Source organism: Pantherophis guttatus, chromosome 8, assembly GCF_059756535.1.
Source record: "Pantherophis guttatus breed Tessera chromosome 8, ASM5975653v1, whole genome shotgun sequence".
NCBI lineage: Eukaryota > Metazoa > Chordata > Lepidosauria > Squamata > Colubridae > Pantherophis > Pantherophis guttatus.
This window is the reverse complement of record NC_142070.1, coordinates 82,855,284-82,872,565: the sequence shown is the minus strand read 5'-3', so window position 1 is coordinate 82,872,565 and position 17,282 is coordinate 82,855,284. Positions and strand designations below refer to the sequence as shown.

General features: G+C 40.5%; 1 protein-coding gene and 2 long non-coding RNA genes across 8 annotated transcripts in view; 2 read left to right on the top strand and 1 right to left on the bottom strand.

Moving 5' to 3' along the window:
* KCNIP4 (potassium voltage-gated channel interacting protein 4) overlaps positions 1-17,282 on the bottom strand; it is a 267,229-nt gene that overhangs the window by 42,826 nt on the left and 207,121 nt on the right. The window lies entirely within an intron of this gene.
* LOC117676501 (uncharacterized) lies at positions 5,468-6,957 on the top strand. Its single transcript, XR_004594429.3, has 3 exons — positions 5,468-5,665; positions 5,803-5,984; positions 6,685-6,957. It is a non-coding gene; the product is annotated as an uncharacterized LOC117676501 (long non-coding RNA).
* Positions 6,017-6,577, top strand: LOC148112730 (uncharacterized). Its single transcript, XR_015729193.1, has 2 exons — positions 6,017-6,211; positions 6,328-6,577. It is a non-coding gene; the product is annotated as an uncharacterized LOC148112730 (long non-coding RNA).

Below are 17,282 nucleotides of genomic sequence, written 5' to 3'. Positions count from 1 at the left end.
GTATCTAGATAGCTCTATTCATAGGCAAAGCAAATACTGCAGGCAGAAATCCAGTCAAAACAGGATGTTTTGAAACTCCCTGCAGCAAAGTCTGAATAAAGGCAGAATGGCAGGATTAGAAGCAGCCCCCTCACTCAAGATCCAAAACAGGACGAAAGCCATTAAGCCACAGTAGGAATTGCCCAACTTCATTGCACCATCCCAGAGCAGTCCAAACTTCAAAGTCACAGAAAGTCAGATAAGCAACAAACAAAAAGTTGGCCAAATGAGCTCAGACAAACACCTAGGATTTGCATTACCTCTTTTGCCTATAGAGCCAGCTACGACCCCTACGTAACCCCTACATGACCTCTATAGGAAGGATTCTGCAAAATCCCCATTCCCTCCCCACTCCTGGGGGAAGGATATTGCAAAATCTCCATTTCCACCCCACTCTGGGGCCAGCCAGAGGTGGTATTTGCCAGTTCTCCGAACTATTCAAAATTTCCGCTACCGGTTCTCCAGAACCTGTCAGAACCTGCTGGATTTCACCCCTGGTGTGTCTCCCGTAGTCTATCGAGTTGCATCATCATGTTCAGCTCCCATCAATGAAACAGTGGAGCCTGAAGGGACTAAAGAAGCTTGTCGACTTCCATACCTCTCCACCCAGCCATATTTAAAAGAGCCCTTAAAATCTGGCTGTTCCCCCAGGTCTTGGGCTAGGCCGTGGGGTAGCCTCCTTGTGGAATGATGGATCTGTTCAAGACGGCATTATTTCTCTCTGCTTTTATACAGTTCCACCCTGTTTTATTTTAATATTGTATGCTGCCCAGAATGGAGAGTGATGGAATTGGGTAAATGCTGTAATAAATAAACAAGAAGAATTCATTTGAATACATGCCTAGAATGGAAAACATATTCAGTGACTAGAAGGATTGCAGAGAAAATCTGAACTGGAGAGATCAGGAGAACTGTTTCCAGCATTTTCTCGTGTTGCGAAAAATGCTTGTTGCTCATGATTGTGTTACTCATCAAATACATTCAGGCCTTTGACATGGCTATTAAAAAAAATACAAACAAGATTAGTATCTCTTTAGGGAAGAGAACAGAAGGCCAGCTGCAGACAGAGCAAATGTAGAAACCTATTTGTCTGGGTAAGGATGACATTTAAAAATCAATATATTCAGGAGCACAACTAGACTAGATTGTCATTAAGCACAGAGAAACAGCAATCTTTGCTACTGCGATTAAATACACATAGAGTATTTACTCAAAGACCTACAGTAGTTAATGGGTGACATCCTGAAGACCAGGAAGATATGTTTGATTATTTTAAAAGGCCCTAGTACAAGAAACTCCTTTGCCTGAGGTACTCAGAGGTTCACTTCAACAAAACCTTCATTCTTATCCTCTGGATGAGTCTATTTTTCGCTAACTGTTTAGGAAATAATCTAAGCAAAACAGATATAGAACCAAAATGAGGTGCAATAATGTATTTCGTGAAGATTAGACATTCCTAAAGTATTGCCCTGTTTGATTTATGGCCAAAGAAATACAAGAACCAATGACTTCAAATGTCAGCCTGACGTCTTTTTGTGCTGAATGGCAAGACTAATATCAAAAGTTCACCTTATAGTTTGCCCCGGTCATAAACACATCACTGTTATGTTACTCCTGGAAGATTTGCTACTGAAATGTTTTGCAAGGCCTTGCCCTTAGACAATTATATTCTGATGTAAAATGTTAGCAATGTATGCTTACAGTCTGCAATCTTCTAACTATAATCTACAAAATCAACTGTAACCATTGCAACCAGTTCTACGTGGGACAAAGATCACGTCAGTTGAAAACCAGGATCCACAAACACTGGCTGGCCATCACAAGCCACGATCCCAAATCCTTCATCTCTACCCACACCGACACCAAACAGCACCAGTTCAATTGGAGCAACACAAAAATCATCGGCCATGCTGGTGAGTTCATCGAAGCCTAGCACTCCACAAGCCATTCCATCAACAGACACACTGACCTACAACCAGCCTACGGACCCCTCAGAATCCAAAGCAACCACACAAACAACCAGTAATGGCACCCAACACACACAAGACCCTCCCCAGCAGTTCACCTCCCAATGACCCTCAATAAACTGCTTTTAAATGATCTTCCAACTTGGTTCCTTATTGGGAAGGCAATCCCAAAGCCAGATTTGGCTATCAAAACCTGAAGCATTCCCAACTACAAAATAAATGACTACTATCTGGGCATCTTAATTATATCTTTTATTTTCAATGTCTGCAAAACAAGTCTTCTTTTTGCAATGTTTTTACTCATTCAACCTAACAAGGAATTTTTCAAGAATTTCCTCCTTTTCCGAGAATCAAGCTTTCAGTCTGGACTCAAAAGCAGAAATACTGAATAACCTTATTCTTATTTTTTTCCGTTTTACATTTTTTTTAATGATATCTGAATACGTGAAAACACTGTACTCATATTGTACAAAATACAATCAATAGCGAATCTCCAGGAAATCTTTCTATCCAGATAGAAAAGTCAGGGAACTTTGCTTTTAATGTGTGACAACTGCAGTGAGATTATTATACGAGCAAAACTGGAAAAGTTTGAATCTGTTTTCCAAAATGGAAAAAAAGATTGGTGGAATTAGCAGAGATGGCTAAATTAACTTCTTTGATTAGAGAAAAGGCGGCACCGACATTTATGGCTGATTGGCAACCACTTATAAAGTTTTTGCATGAATTAGAGAAAAGTGCAGTTGCGAGTTATGTTTTGAATGATTAGGGAAAAAATGGATAATAGAAAAATGAGGGTATTTTTGCAATCACAAAGTAAGAGATAATTTTGGAATCAAACTTTAATTTGCTGCAAAGGAAATCAGAAGCCTCTTTCTATTTCTTTTCATTCTTTTTTTTTGCATTTTTTTTCTTTGTCTTTCTTTGTTCTATTTATGTTGTATTAACTCGTGTTCATTTTATGTTCCCTTTAAAACTTTTCATACTATCTATTTATCTGCCCATCTGGCTACCTAATCTATCCACATAGAAAACTCATCTATCATTACAATAATTTCCTTATTGAGTTTTCAAAGCTATTGTTTCAAAATTTCAAAGGGTACAATAATGAAACAGTCGACTTTCTAATAGAAGAAAGGAAAACTGGACTTGGTATGAAAAATGCGACTCAGTTCCGTATTGTCACTTTGCTCTTTTTATTTCATACAATGTTCTCTGCTTTATAGTAGCAGTTAACAATGGAGAGTCCCTCTGTTGCTTTCACAGCCTTGAAATCACTCTTCTAACTCACAGAAATGCACATCAAGCTTTGCAAAGAGTATCTTTATTTAGATGAATTCTGATCCTTGTTCAGAAACGGTTGGATATTAGCTATTGTGATAGATGTGAGAAGCTACTACAAACAAAGAAGGACCATTTCCCCACAGCAGCTTTAAACTAAAATGCAACTTAGCATGATAGTGTACAGGTAGTCCTTGACTTACGACCAAAATTTATGTTGCTAAGTGAAACCTTTGTTAAGTGAGGCTTGCCCCATTTTTTGACTTTTCATGCCACTGATGTTAAGTGAATCACTGCAGTTGTTAAATTAGTAACCCGGTTGTTAAATGAACCTGGGGCGGGCGGCCCCATTGGGAACTGGTAGTAAAGGTAAGTAGAACCCACTCCTGATGTACTCACACACCTTTGGATATGTATCTGGATCTGAGCATCTATGTGTGTGCCTGGGGTATATTTTCCATTCAATGCTGGAACCTTTGTGGTGGATAATCCTAAATATTTAAAACCATCACTCTTGATCTGAAGATGCACACAGAACTGTCAACATTCATTAGTATAACTGCACATTTGTGTATATTCATTTCAGCTCTTCCTATCTGATTTATATAACAAAAATCAACATATCATCAGCAATCAGACTGATTAAACGTTCTCTTCCTTTAATTCTTACGCACTTAGATCTGACATTGCTGCAAATGTTTCTATTTAATGTAAAATTAAAGCAGAACATTGTTAGAATAACGGAACAACAGAGTTGGAAGGGACCTTGGAGGTCTTCTAGTCCAACCCCTCCTCAAGCCTATATCATTTCAGACAATGTCTACTTACAAAGTAGAATCTCTACTTACTCTACTGTTTTCCTGCAGGCGTTTCATTACCCAGCTAACATCAACTAGATAGTAAGGAGTTGGGTTTTGCTTATGTAACCCCACTCCTTATTAGTACTGAGAATGTTATTTGGGTCATGAAACATCTGCAAGAAAGCAAGCAAGCTCAGAGTTCACCAAGAGACCTCTCAAAAACCAGTTTGTGACATTCTCCAGTCGACCAGTCACAATGATTTTTCCACTTTTTATACTGTCTATTTTTTTTAACTCTCAACATTTTAGATCAAGTTAAAAAAAAAAATGTTATAAAATAAATCATGTTTTTGCCAACATTTCAATTCCGTAGCTGGAGTGCTTTATGTTCAGCTTCTATATCTTTGTTCATTTTGTGGCAACTATTTTTAAACAAATTTCAGCTTCTAGCAAAGCCTTGCATTCCAACAACAAGTTCTCTCTTGTCTCGTTGACCTTGTTTACATGAGAAATCAGACTAATAAAATATGCCCTATCACAGTTTATCGTGCATGGAAAATTATACCCAAGCTGTGCTTATATTCCTGTATTTATAAAACAGTGTCTGGAATAAATGAAGAAGTATAACAAAGAAACGATACCAAAAGCAACAAAACCATCTTATCTATGAAAGGACAAATGAAAGCAGTGAGGAGGGACAAAACTATTACAAGTCTCCCCAAACAACAGAGGCCATGCTGAAGTCAATGTGAGCAGAGCACAAAACAGACCCAAATCAAAAGAACTCTTCAACAGCTCAATGAAGCAAATCCCTATAAAAAAAACAGGCAACCAAATCAATAACGTTTTCAGCAGACAAATCAGAAAAACAGGAATAACAAGGAAAGAAAAAGAGGACAAAAAAATCTGTTCTCTTCTTTTTCTGCAGATATCCAAAAAGGTAAGTACTCCTCGACTTATGACCACAACGGAGCCCAAAATTTCTGTTGAAGTGAAACATTTGTTAAGTGACTAAATGAACTATTGCTAAGTCGAGGACTAGCTGCATATCCACAAACACCAAGTAGCTCGCAAAAGCCATGATGCAATTTCATTGATCTACCTCTACATAGACAACCACGGCCACAACTTCTACAGGTAAAAAATGGGCATCTTAACCTGATCCAAATCTAAAAATTCAAGTCCCTTGCCTAGAAATCTCATCCTGTGGCTGAGATGGGCCTAACCCACATGAGCTTAGATCCAATCTATGGGTTGATAAAGGACAAAACCAAAAATCAAACTTTAGAGCATGAGCTCCTTACACAGTAATTAACACCCATACCATTTCATCACAAAGGAAGCAATTGACACCTAGAAAATCTAGAGCATCTCCTTAGCAACCGTATAACCAAAAACCAACTGTAAGAATGACCCTTTTCCAAAGAAGCCCCACAATCCAGCCATCAACACCATCCGTCACACAAAATACAACCAACGTAGGGAGTAAAACAGAACGTCCACCTTATGAATGTCTGACGAACATCTCAAACAACAAGGGATTGATTAGTTGACCAGCATTTGTCCAGAATGGTCTAGGTAGGGTCTCCTGCTTGGGCAGGGGGGTTGGACTAGATGACCTCCAAGGTCCCTTCCAATTTTGCTATTCCATAACAAAATCCATCCCAGGAATTTTGACTTTCTTTTTCATTTTATTTTATTTTTTGTCTTTGTAGATGCCACCCAGAGTTATTTGAGAGTCAGGCAGTTTCCTAACGAATTAAACAAACAAAGAAACAAATATATTTCCAGAATGATCTATTGGAGAGCTACATATATATTCTACTCCAGGAAAAGACCTTGACAAATTCTGGTTTGTTGAGAAGGAAGCTGCGTGAACATACAAAGTCACCAGGAGGTGAGCTTGACTTGAGGGCTCAGATGCTAATCAGGTTTAAGCTTGAATAATATCTGGATGGGATTTTTCTAGGAAACACCAGGACTGTAGACTAGGCTGTGATGTTTAGAAAACGGTAAATCCACTTTTGCTAAGAACAACCCCATGGAGTCACCATGAATCATCAGATGATAAACTCAAGATAATTTTGGTTCGAGGGGAATGTTCTGTTTTCAGAAGTGTTCCAAGTAAGCATGAATTTGTCTGCCATATTGGTTGGGCAAGAGGGTGTCTCAGCTTCTTCTCTCCTGGGGATGAGTGGGTCATTTTCAATTATTATGATGATAGTTCCATTTTGTCTTAGTTACGACCTCCTGGATCTGAGATGTTGGAATTAGTATGACCCTAATTTCAGCCAATGCTTTGCAGATGAGCATGAGACAACTCAGTCACACATCCAGCGTTCCCTTGGCTCCTTGGCATGGCTTCCTCTCCATTAGGAAAAAAGCGTGGAACAAAAGATGCACTAAAGAATTATATGCCAGTAAATAGAGGAATTCTTGACAACTCTTCACTTCCAAAAATAAAAATAAAAATGGTGGGGAATAAGGAAAGAGCGACTCCAGGTTCCTTTCGCTTTCTATTTCAATTAAATAATATTATTCGTGCTTCTCTGGAGGATTATATGCATGTTCTTATATTAAAATTATATTCTTTACAGATAAGGACTGGCCTGACGAGAGGGAAAAACAGTTGGTATCAATTCGGACGTCATCTTCTTCCGGCTTCGTGTTTTCCTACTGCCACAAAAATCTAATTTTCTCCGAATTGTTATCATCCATCAAGCTCCTTTGCGCGAGATACTCACTAATATGGTTCATAACAACTTCGCGATAAGGCTGTGCGTTATTGCGCTTCCACAATCTCTACCAGATGGCTGGCATCCTAATTGCGCACCGCAGAAATAAAACGAGTGTGTGTGTAACAATATTAACAGGACATGTCAGGTTTTCCTTTCAGGGCTTGTTCTTTTCTTTTTAATTAAGCAGATGTCTTTTCAATTCTTGTCCTTTTCTTAGCTCCATGACTACCAAGGTTTGCTCCCAAACATGCAAACAGGATCTTGACAGGGCTGGTGGATTCAACAGCATTGCTCAAGAGCAAAAATGTGTCTCGTAGCCACGGCGTTTACACGTTTGAAAAAAAAAGTGCAAGATGACTACAGATAATCTTCAACTTGCAACCACAGTTGAGGCCAACATTTCCGCTGTTCAGTAAAACATTTGCTAAGTGAGATGTATACAGAGTATCTTCTATTGAGCATTTCTTTCTTTCTCCACCTATCAGCTCCAAAGCTCTTCACCTTACATGTTGGGAAAAGGCAAGAGAAAGCCTGTAAGGTAGAGCAGGATAAGAAACCGACACGGTGTATATCTAGAGTTAAAATGTCTGTGGAGATTGTCCATCATCCAGGCCATGGTTGTCCCAAAGATGCTTTTTTCAAGAGGCAACTGGACTTTCTGGTTTTTCTTTGAAGAGGTTTTGCTTCTCATCCATGGAGCTTCTTCAACCTCCATTCCCCGCCATCCAGTGGATGAAGAAGCTTCTTGGTCTCCAAAGAAAAACCAGAAAGTCCAATTACCTCTTGGAAAAAAAAGCACCATTGGAACTGCTTCAAACTCATCCCAGTTCTCAGTACAAGACTAGGACTCAAGAACCAAAAGTGGATCTTCTCACCAGAGTCAAAATCTTCAGTCCAGCTTGCAGGAGGCAGAAGTAGGAAGAGCTTATGGTTCCCATGCAAACTTGCCTTCAGTTTGCCTTTTTCCAAAATATAGTTATGATTCAGGACCAATTTTTGCCAAAAATGTTTAAAAATTGGCAAATCAAACTATTGGGCTGTGTATGCCTGAACTCAACTCTCTATTTCTATCATTTTCTTCAATTGAAAACATATGAAAACACCTCCTACGCATTGCAATTATGGAAGTACCACGCCTGGTTTACAGAAAGGAAGCAGCAGATAGAAGGGGCAACTTTTTCAAAGGCCAAAATAATTAATTGCCTTCAATATTTTCCAGACAAACAGATGCGATCACTGTACATTTGTCAGCTTAAACCAAAGCAACAGAAAGTAAATAAAACACGATAAAAAAGCATCCAAGATCCCTCAATGGAATGGCTTATTATTGTGATTCCTTGGATGTCAAAACTTGTTGCCTAACTGGTGTGACAGGGGAAAAAAAGGAGGTTTAATCATCACTGAGCCTAAACTAACAATGTCAGTTCAATCCTCGGTTAGGAACCCATAAACAATATTTTCTCACGCACTGATGGAATCTCCCTCCAATTGCGAGAGTCCCAGAATATTATTTGTAATGTTCAATATTAAAAATAAAGGTGCTAAGTACATACATACATACATACATACATACATACATACATACATATTACAGATATGTAATGTGTAGGTAATTGTATGGCTTACAGCTGAGGCACAAAACCTGGCATCATAGTCATTTCATGCAATCCACCAGCTCTTCTTTCTCTTGTCTGTAGCTAAGAATTTTAATTTTGTTTTTTGTTTTTTGTCATATTTTGCAGAGTCAGTTAAAATGCGGCAAGGATGAGGCCTCTCCTTTCTTACCAAATTCTTAATCCTCTTACGGTAGTATCACAAAATTGGTCTTCTGCCTGCTGTCTTTTCTTTGCTGAAAGAGACACTCGAGAAAGTAGATTTGGTCTACAATCCATTATAGGAGGATTTTTTTTTTTTTTAAAAAGTAATAGATACAAAGAAAGAGTGCTGAAAATTTTATTGATAAGTTCAATAACATCCCCCTGTAGAGGAATGCTGAAATAACTTCAACAAGGGAATGGAGGAATTCTTAGGACAAAGGTGTGAGAAAGAAATTCAACCTCACTTTGATTTTGGCCTCTTTGAAGGAAATTCTGGCAGGCTATGAGAGAAGGAGTAGCAGATCCAGAGGAGGGTGGAGTCAAAAGAGGAATTAATCTAGAATCCCTAGGTAGCCATAAGCAAACTTAAGTCCAACCTTCTTTGAATTCTATTGACTGTTATCTAACTCCAAGCAGGTACTAATTATTAGTTAAGATTCCTATGCATAGGCTGATAAGTAATAAATCAATTTTCATTGGATCTTCAGGTGTGGATCTGATATTTCTCACCTGATACAGGCTTCCTAAATTCTGTTATCTCCTTTAACCTTTATTCAGTACCTAAAGTTGATGTCTTTTCCTGATCTGATTTATTCAGAGATATCTGAATGGTACTTTTTCTTGGTTAAAAATCTGAGATATATTATTTATATCCTTCTATCCTCCTTCCACTTATGACTGTAAGACTGTAATTTTGTTGCTGGTATCCTTACGATTTATATTGACATTGTTTCCTGATATTCCTTGAGTCCTTCATTCTGGCACAATATTTATAGGAGACGATGCAACCACTTTAAATAAGAACAAAATTGGGGACAGATGTGTTGGCAGAGGGATTCTGTGCACCCTGAAGTGCAAAGGGCCTGAAATGGCTCTTGCTGCAAAAGAAAATAATTTGGAAAGACGACGATTGTAATAAACACAAAAGAACCATTTGCCTCTCAGGGACACCATCATCCTGGCTTTACTGTGCCTCAAGCTTGAGGGATAAATTAAAAACCGCAGCTTTCATTTAATTCCCGAGTAATCATTTCAGAGTTTCTGTCAAATACAGCTTGGAGGTGTTTGGCTTTTGTCTGCCTCAAACCAAGTTTTTTAAGAAGGGGTCACGAGCAGCTTCCCATCTTGGAGATTAATAACATTACAAATGAATATTCTAAACACAAAATTTGATTTAAAAGCAACTATGTTCACACTGAGATTGCTTCTGGGGTTAGAAGCAATCTAGAAGGACTAGAGAACTCTTAGTCCTCCTTCCAAATTGCTTCTAACCACTTCTAGTTTGCTTCTAGAGCAGGACCAGGGGGGGACATGATAGAAGTCTTCCAGTATTTGAGGGGCTGCCACAAAGAGGAGGGAGTCAACTTATTTTCCAAAGCACCTGAAGGCAGGTCAAGAAACCATGGATGGAAACTCATCAAGGAGAGAAGCAACCTGGAATTAAGGAGAAACTTCCTAACAGTGAGGACAATCAACCAGTGGAAGAGCTCGCCTTCAGAACGTGTAGGGGCTTCATCACTGGAGGCTTTTAAGAAGGGACTGGACAGTCACTTCTCTGGAATAGCATAGGATCTCCTGCTTGAGCTGAGGGCTGGACTAGAAGACCTCCAAGGTCCCTTCCAACTCTGTCATGCTATCTTCTAAAGCGAGGCACTCTGAGCCCTTTCCCTTCGGAGCCCAGCCCAGCCCAGCCCAGCCCAACACGCTTATCGTTCGTGTCACTTAGCCTGAGGCAGGATGAATAATGTATTCTTATTCTCTTGGGCTTGTCTTAGGGAGAAATGAAGAACAATTAATCAGTTGCCTCCAGAAGTTGTGGGTGCTTCAACACTGGATGTCCTTCAGAAGAGGCTGGACAGCCACTTGTCTGAAATAGGGCCTCCTGATTGACCAGGAGGGATGGACTAGAAGACCTCCAAGGTCCCTTCCAGCTCTATTCTGATTGATTGAAGATTGTTATTTGCTTTTTCTTATCTGGCAAGCCGAAGATTTTAACACTGAAGTGTTGCATTCATAGAACTATTTGCAAATTTGGATTCCACTGTGGTCCCTGGGATGGTTTTTTCTCAGAGCTACGCAGCTGTGCGCCTACGACATGCGTGACGCTTGGGTGGAAAAGGTGTATCCCCCCCCCCACACACAAACATCCTCCCTCCAATGTTTCTAGATCACATCTTGCTACTTAGATCCTGGTATGTCCTCAGGATACGGGAGAAAAAACGTAAGATGGCGACCACAACAGTGCGATAAAATCTCACCTGTTTTTTGTTTTTAATGTGTGTTTTAGACCACACCCTGCAGGCACCCCTGAAGCCATCTTTGTTGTTTGTTTGTTTGTTTGTTTACTTACTTACTTATTTAACTTGCTTGCTGCCCCTCTTGCTGTTAATCCATACAGAATCTACAAACACAGTTGGGCAGGTAATGTTGTGACTCTGACCCCCGAGGCCGACTTATCAGAGGGAGAAGGCTCCAAACATGAAGGAGAGGAGTTGGCCAGGCCTCCCTCTCCAGGACCCTCCTCTCTGGCAATGCCTCAGGTGTCTCCCGAAGGAGAAGAGATTGGCCAGGAGCCAGGTATCTCCTCGCAGTCGGACAGTGACGGAGATAAGTCTTGGCTGGATCCACGCCAGCGTCAGAGAGACAGGCACGCGCAGCAGAAGAGGAGGCGTGCCAGAGATTAGGCTGAGTCACTGGACCACACCCCACAGGGGATAAAAGGGGATGAGGTGGCCATTCAGACTCTGTGACGGAGAAAACTAAACTACTAGTGAGTCACATTGTATCTTTGGAAACAACGTTATCTGCCTTGGATTTAATACAGACTGGACTTGACAATCTTGAACTGTGTGTATCTTGTTTGGGTTTATGTGACGGAGGAACAACCCCTCCCTTTATGAGTAAAGTTCTTGGCAAGCAGCTACTGGGTTGCTGCCAATCCTCTTATTGAAAGAATTTGTTGTCTGCCAGTTTTATTTAACCCCTGGCTGTCTCTTTGTGTGCGTGTGTGAGACGGGGACAGAACAGGTAAAAATTCAAGGTGCGTGATTTCCCATTTTGGCTTTGCTCGCCTTCTACATCTCAGACGCAAAACCCAACAAGAATCAGCAATGGCTGTTAGTTCAACTGCACAACGTTTGCCTCGTTCCACCTCAAGTTGTGACTTTGACCTTAAAAGGACACACAATGGCCATGGGCCCCCCGTGAACAGACCTCTGCAAACGGTAAAACTCATGTCTCCCTGAACAATACGAACAATTCCTGCAAAAACGTTGCAATTGATATTAAATGTCAGGGATCATTGATGTGGCTAGAAAATAAATAAATAAACAAAAACTGGAGCTCCCGGGGAGAATCGCTCTGGCCTCCTAGCTGGTTTAATCAATCTTTCTCCTCGTGTGTCATGGCCCTTATCTTCTTCTCTTAAAAAGAGCTTTTTCTACCACAAGGACATCAAGATGAAACCGTTTTGTATACTTTTCAACCTAAAATGTTGACTGCGCGTGGTTTAAATACTGGATGCCTGCTGCAGAAGTGACTCAGACCTATTTATCCAAGCTGCACACCATTTCTTCTTCTACAGAATCTAAACTGACATGCTATTTATCATCAGACAGATAGGCATTTCAAGGGGGGAAAAAAAATGAACAGACGTAACTTCCAAGGGAACAACTATGCTAACCGGGTTTATTTTTCATTAAGCGTATTGGCGCTGCAAAAGTAGCAGCAATTATTCACTGAACCCTATAAAGTAAATGCAAATGCTCATTTATAATTGATGTGTGTTTTTGAAGGTCTCCTCGTTTATTGAACCAAACAGAAATGTAGCGAGGATCATTTGCATAGCCATGTCTGGGAATTGTGGGGCTCCTTTAAATGCTTTAAACTGTACCTCTGGGAGGAGAAATAGGAGCAGGCCTCCTGAAGTGAATCTCCTACCCTTGTCCAGTTGTTCTTTTCAACCCAATGGACTGTTGCTACAAAGCAGCTCAACTTGGGGTCTGGGAAGCCTATCAGCCAGCAGGAGAGCTCTCCCAAAATCTCATGAGAATAAAGACGCTTGGAAAGAAAGGTCAGGTATATCTTGATATAGAGGGGAATTGGAGGCTGAAACATATGAAGAACAGTTGCTGGAACTGGGTATGTCTAGTTTAATGAAAAGAAGGACTAGGGGAGACATGATAGAAGTCTTCCAATATCTCAGGGGCTGCCCCAAAGAAGAGGGAGTCAAGCTCTTCTCCAAAGCATTTGAAAGCAGGACAAGAAAAAATAGGTGGAAATTCATCAAGGAGAGAAGCAACCTGGAACTAAGAAGAAATTTCTTGACAGTGAGAACAATTAACCAGTGGAACAGAACTTGCCTCCAGAAGTTGTGAATTCTCCAACACTGGAAGGTTTTAAGAAGAGATTGGACAGCCATTTGTCTGAAATGGTGTAGGGTTTCCTGCCTGAATAGGGGGTTGGACTAGAAGACCTCCGAGGTCCCTTCCAACTATTCTATTCTATTCTATTCTATTCTATTCTATTCTATTCTATTCTATTCTATTCTATTCTATTCTATTCTATTCTATTCTATTCTATTCAGACCCAAACACTCTGAGGCACAAAACGAGGGAAAGGGAGGATGGAGGAAAGGCTAAAAAAGTGGAGTAGAGGAAAAGTAAAAAGACTTCAGGAAGAAAAAGGCTGAGTCTATTCTGAAAAGAATTAGGTTCATTTCCCACATGACTGAACAAAAAATATGGATGTTTATTTTTTAAAACAAAACCCAAGCTATTCTAGACATCTGGAGCAGAGAAAGAAGAATTGGGTTGCAAAAGGATATTGAAATGTGTGGAGTGAAGCAACTGGAAAGCAAAGGGAAGGGAAAGAAAAATAAAAGCGATGGAATAATTTAGGATTAGGCTGAAGTGGAGGAATGCTGGGGCCTGTATTTTAGTATTTGATCTCTACGGGATGATATGGCGGTTTCAAAGAGGGGAAACGAAACCAACTCTTCAGAGAAAAATATGAAAAGGAAATCACAAATGCTGGCTGAAGATTGAAAAATGATAGGACTGCTGGCTTAGATGGTCTAACTTTGTGTTTTTCAAACTTGGCAATTTTAAGATGTGTGGACTTAAAATTTCCCCAGAGAGCAATGCTTAAAAAACACTGGTTTAACTGGAGAAATGATATAAAAGTGCAGTGGCCAGATAACTTGTTTTGTGTGAGTGTTTGTGTGTGCTTGTGTGTGTGCTTGTGTGTGTGTGTGTGTGTGACGATTGCATCAACACCTCAAGCTTGGTAAAAGGTATTATTGCTCTCTTTGGGAAGAGGAAAAGTAGCAAGGGTGAATAACGATAATAATAAAAATAAAAATAAAAATCTTTTGGAAGTATTCAGCCGTGTTGTGACTGACAGGCTATAAAGAAGACAAACATGAGCAAAATCTGAGAAGTGCATTGTTTATTTATTATTGTTCTATTCCACTTCTGGGCTGCTCAACTCCAAACAACCCCGCAGAGCTTCAAAAGCTCGTTAGAAGAACAAGTACACAAAAGCATCCATAGAACAGCCACTGCTCAAAGGAACAAAACCTCCTGTCTCTATTGCCTGCTTGTTCCATCCATCCATCCATCCATCCATCCATCCTAACACAAAGCCTGACAGAAGAGCCACATTTGATGAAGAGCCACTACGTGAAAACTAACCCTACCGAACACAAAAGGGGTGGTAGAAATGGCAGCCAGAATTCTCCAACCTCTGGGAATAGCAATAGTCCACAAACCCACAACCACACTCCGCTAGGAATTATCCAGAACCAAAGACAAGATACCGAAGGATGAAAGAAATACAATGTAATCTACAAAATCAACTGTAAGAATTGCAACCAATTCTACGTGGGACAAACATCATGTCAATTGAAAACCAGAATCCAGGAACATCAGCTGGCCAAACGCCACAATCCCATATCCCTAATCTCTACCTACACCAGGGGTGTCAAACACAAGGCCCGCAGCCGAGATCCGGCCCACAATGTGGTCAGATCCGGCCTGCAGGACCGTCCTGGAAAATATAAGGAGCCGGCCCGCGTGGCTTCGGCCCAGTCTACCCAATGCAAAGATGAAACATGGGGCCAGCGTGGCTTCGGCCCAGTCTACCCAGTGCCAAGAGGAAACATGTCAGCAGTTTGGGGAGTGGCATCAAGTTGGCTACACCAACCCAGTTGGCCATACCCACCCAGTTGTCCATGACCTCCTGGCCCCCCTGAACCCTCAACCAAAGCCCTGATGAGGCCCTCAATGAAATTGAGTTTCATACCCCTGACCTACACTGACACCAAAAAGCACCAATTTGATTGGAGCAACACAAAAATCATTGGCCATGCTACCACCCACCACACTTGTGAGTCCATCAAAGCCTGGCCCTCCACAAGGGATTCCATCAACAGACACACTGACCTACAACCAGCCTACAAACCCCTCAGAATCCAAAACCACCACACAACCAACCAGTAACAGCAAAGACCATCAACCAATCCATGCAACCCCCCCCACCCAACCAATGATCCTTTAGATTTCTATAGTTAAAATATATTATTATAAGATAAATAAATGTATTTCTGAAATTTTATTTATGTAAGACTAGTTGAATTAATTTATATGAGATATCAATATCACTTAAAGAAATACTATATTTCTTACGTAATAATTGTGTTGACTATTCAGCAACTCTTTACATTCCTGGTTTCATGCATCGTTTTTTTTTCTTTCCATCCAAACTTTTGTTCCACAAATGGATGTGATACTATAAATATAAAAATCCCTTTCTTGCAAAATGTACTTTCCTCCATGGTACATTTGTAGATGGTATATAAATAAAATAAATGGGCATTACTCAGCAATTCCCATTAGAAAAAAAAAAGACGCATTCCTTTTAGTAATTTAGTTTTTAAAAAGGATGCCTGTAGGTGAAATTCAATCCATACACTTTCTCAACTAAATGCAAGATCTTTCAGAAGAATAGTTTATTTTTTAAATGCCCTTGAAGCACAGAGATAGCAATTCCTCTTTTAAATCATTTAGATTTCGTTTCTGTGAGAAAGAAGACAATGATGGTTGCTTAATCGTTTTTTTTTTAAAGCATGCAGCAGTCACTGCTTTAAATTTTAATTCGGTTAAGGCTTCTTCAAGCTCAGCTCAGCTCGGGTTGATTCTATGAACTCTTCATGGGCACATTTGTGAATTTTCCTGGCAGCAACATGGAAGTGATTTGTCATTACTTTCTCACGATGAACCTTTTCAATTTCAAAGTCTAGATCCAAGCTGAGGTATTCCTAATAGTTCCCCATTTAAGCACTAACTCAAGAATCGGACCATATGCTAGCAAATATAATTACTGTATGTAGTTGGATGCCATTATATCGGTTCCAGATCATACCATCCATGCTACATTTGATAGCACTCTAGAATAGCAATAGCCCTTAGACTTATATACCATTTCGTATTGCTTTTATAGCCCTCTCTGAGTTGGTTTACAGAGTCAGCCTCTTGTCCCCAACAATCTGGGTCTTCCTTTTACCCACCTCGGAAGGACAGAAGGCTGAGTCCAACCTTGAGCCGGTGAGAATCGAACTGTTGGCAGTGAGCAGAGTCAGCCGGCAATCCTGCAGTCTACCTACTGCGCCACTACAGCTATAGAAGAGAATCACCATTGCTACTTGAGGGACCATCTCATCCCACTGAGATTGGCCTGCCCCACCCATGCTGGCAGAGGAGGCATCCTGAGGGGCCTTTTGGCCCAATTATTTTGGATGGCCAGATCCAGGTGAAGGGACTTCTCTGCCATTGCAACTGGCCTGTGGAGCATGTTGCCTTCGGTGTGAGGTTGGCCTTGATTCTCCTGGCCTCCTCTAAGAGCTTGAAGACCTGGCTCTGCCAATTAGCTTGGGGCCCCAATGAGGAAACAATGGGATGGTTGATTGAGTAACAACAGACCCCACCTCACGCCCCCATCCTGCTCCTGCCCTCCCTATCTTTTCATCGGGACAGAGTGTTTGGAAGATCCAATTTGGGGTGATCACTGGAACCAGAAGTTTGCTCCTCTGAGCTTTTGGAGTCCTGCTGGAGCCCATCTTCAGGGAATTCTGAAGCTCCCCAAGGACGGCTTCCAGCATGAGTCCAAAAACCCAAAAGACAAAACCTCCGGTCCTGATGACAGACCCAGATTGGATCTTGCAACATATACTGTATATGGAGCTGAAAGGCGAAAGGGATGCAGTTTGCTCCCTCCCACATGCTGGGGTAGACCAGTTATCTCGATAGAAAAACACATAGGGGTCTCTCTCTCTCTCTCTCTCCCTCTCTCTCTCTCTCTCTCTCTCTCTCTCTCTCTCTATATATATATATATATATATATATATATATATATATATATACCTTTTATCATTCATAATTGGCCTCTAAATTTAATTAATTAATTAATTAATTAAATAAATAAATAAATAAATAAATAAATAAATAGCATTTTGGGGAGGGGTTGTTTTCAAGTAGAGAAAAGAAGGACTAGGGGGGACATGGTAGCAGTCTTCCAGTATTTGAGGGGCTGCCACAAAGAAGAGGGGCTCAACTTATTTCTCAAAGCAACAGAAAACAGGAT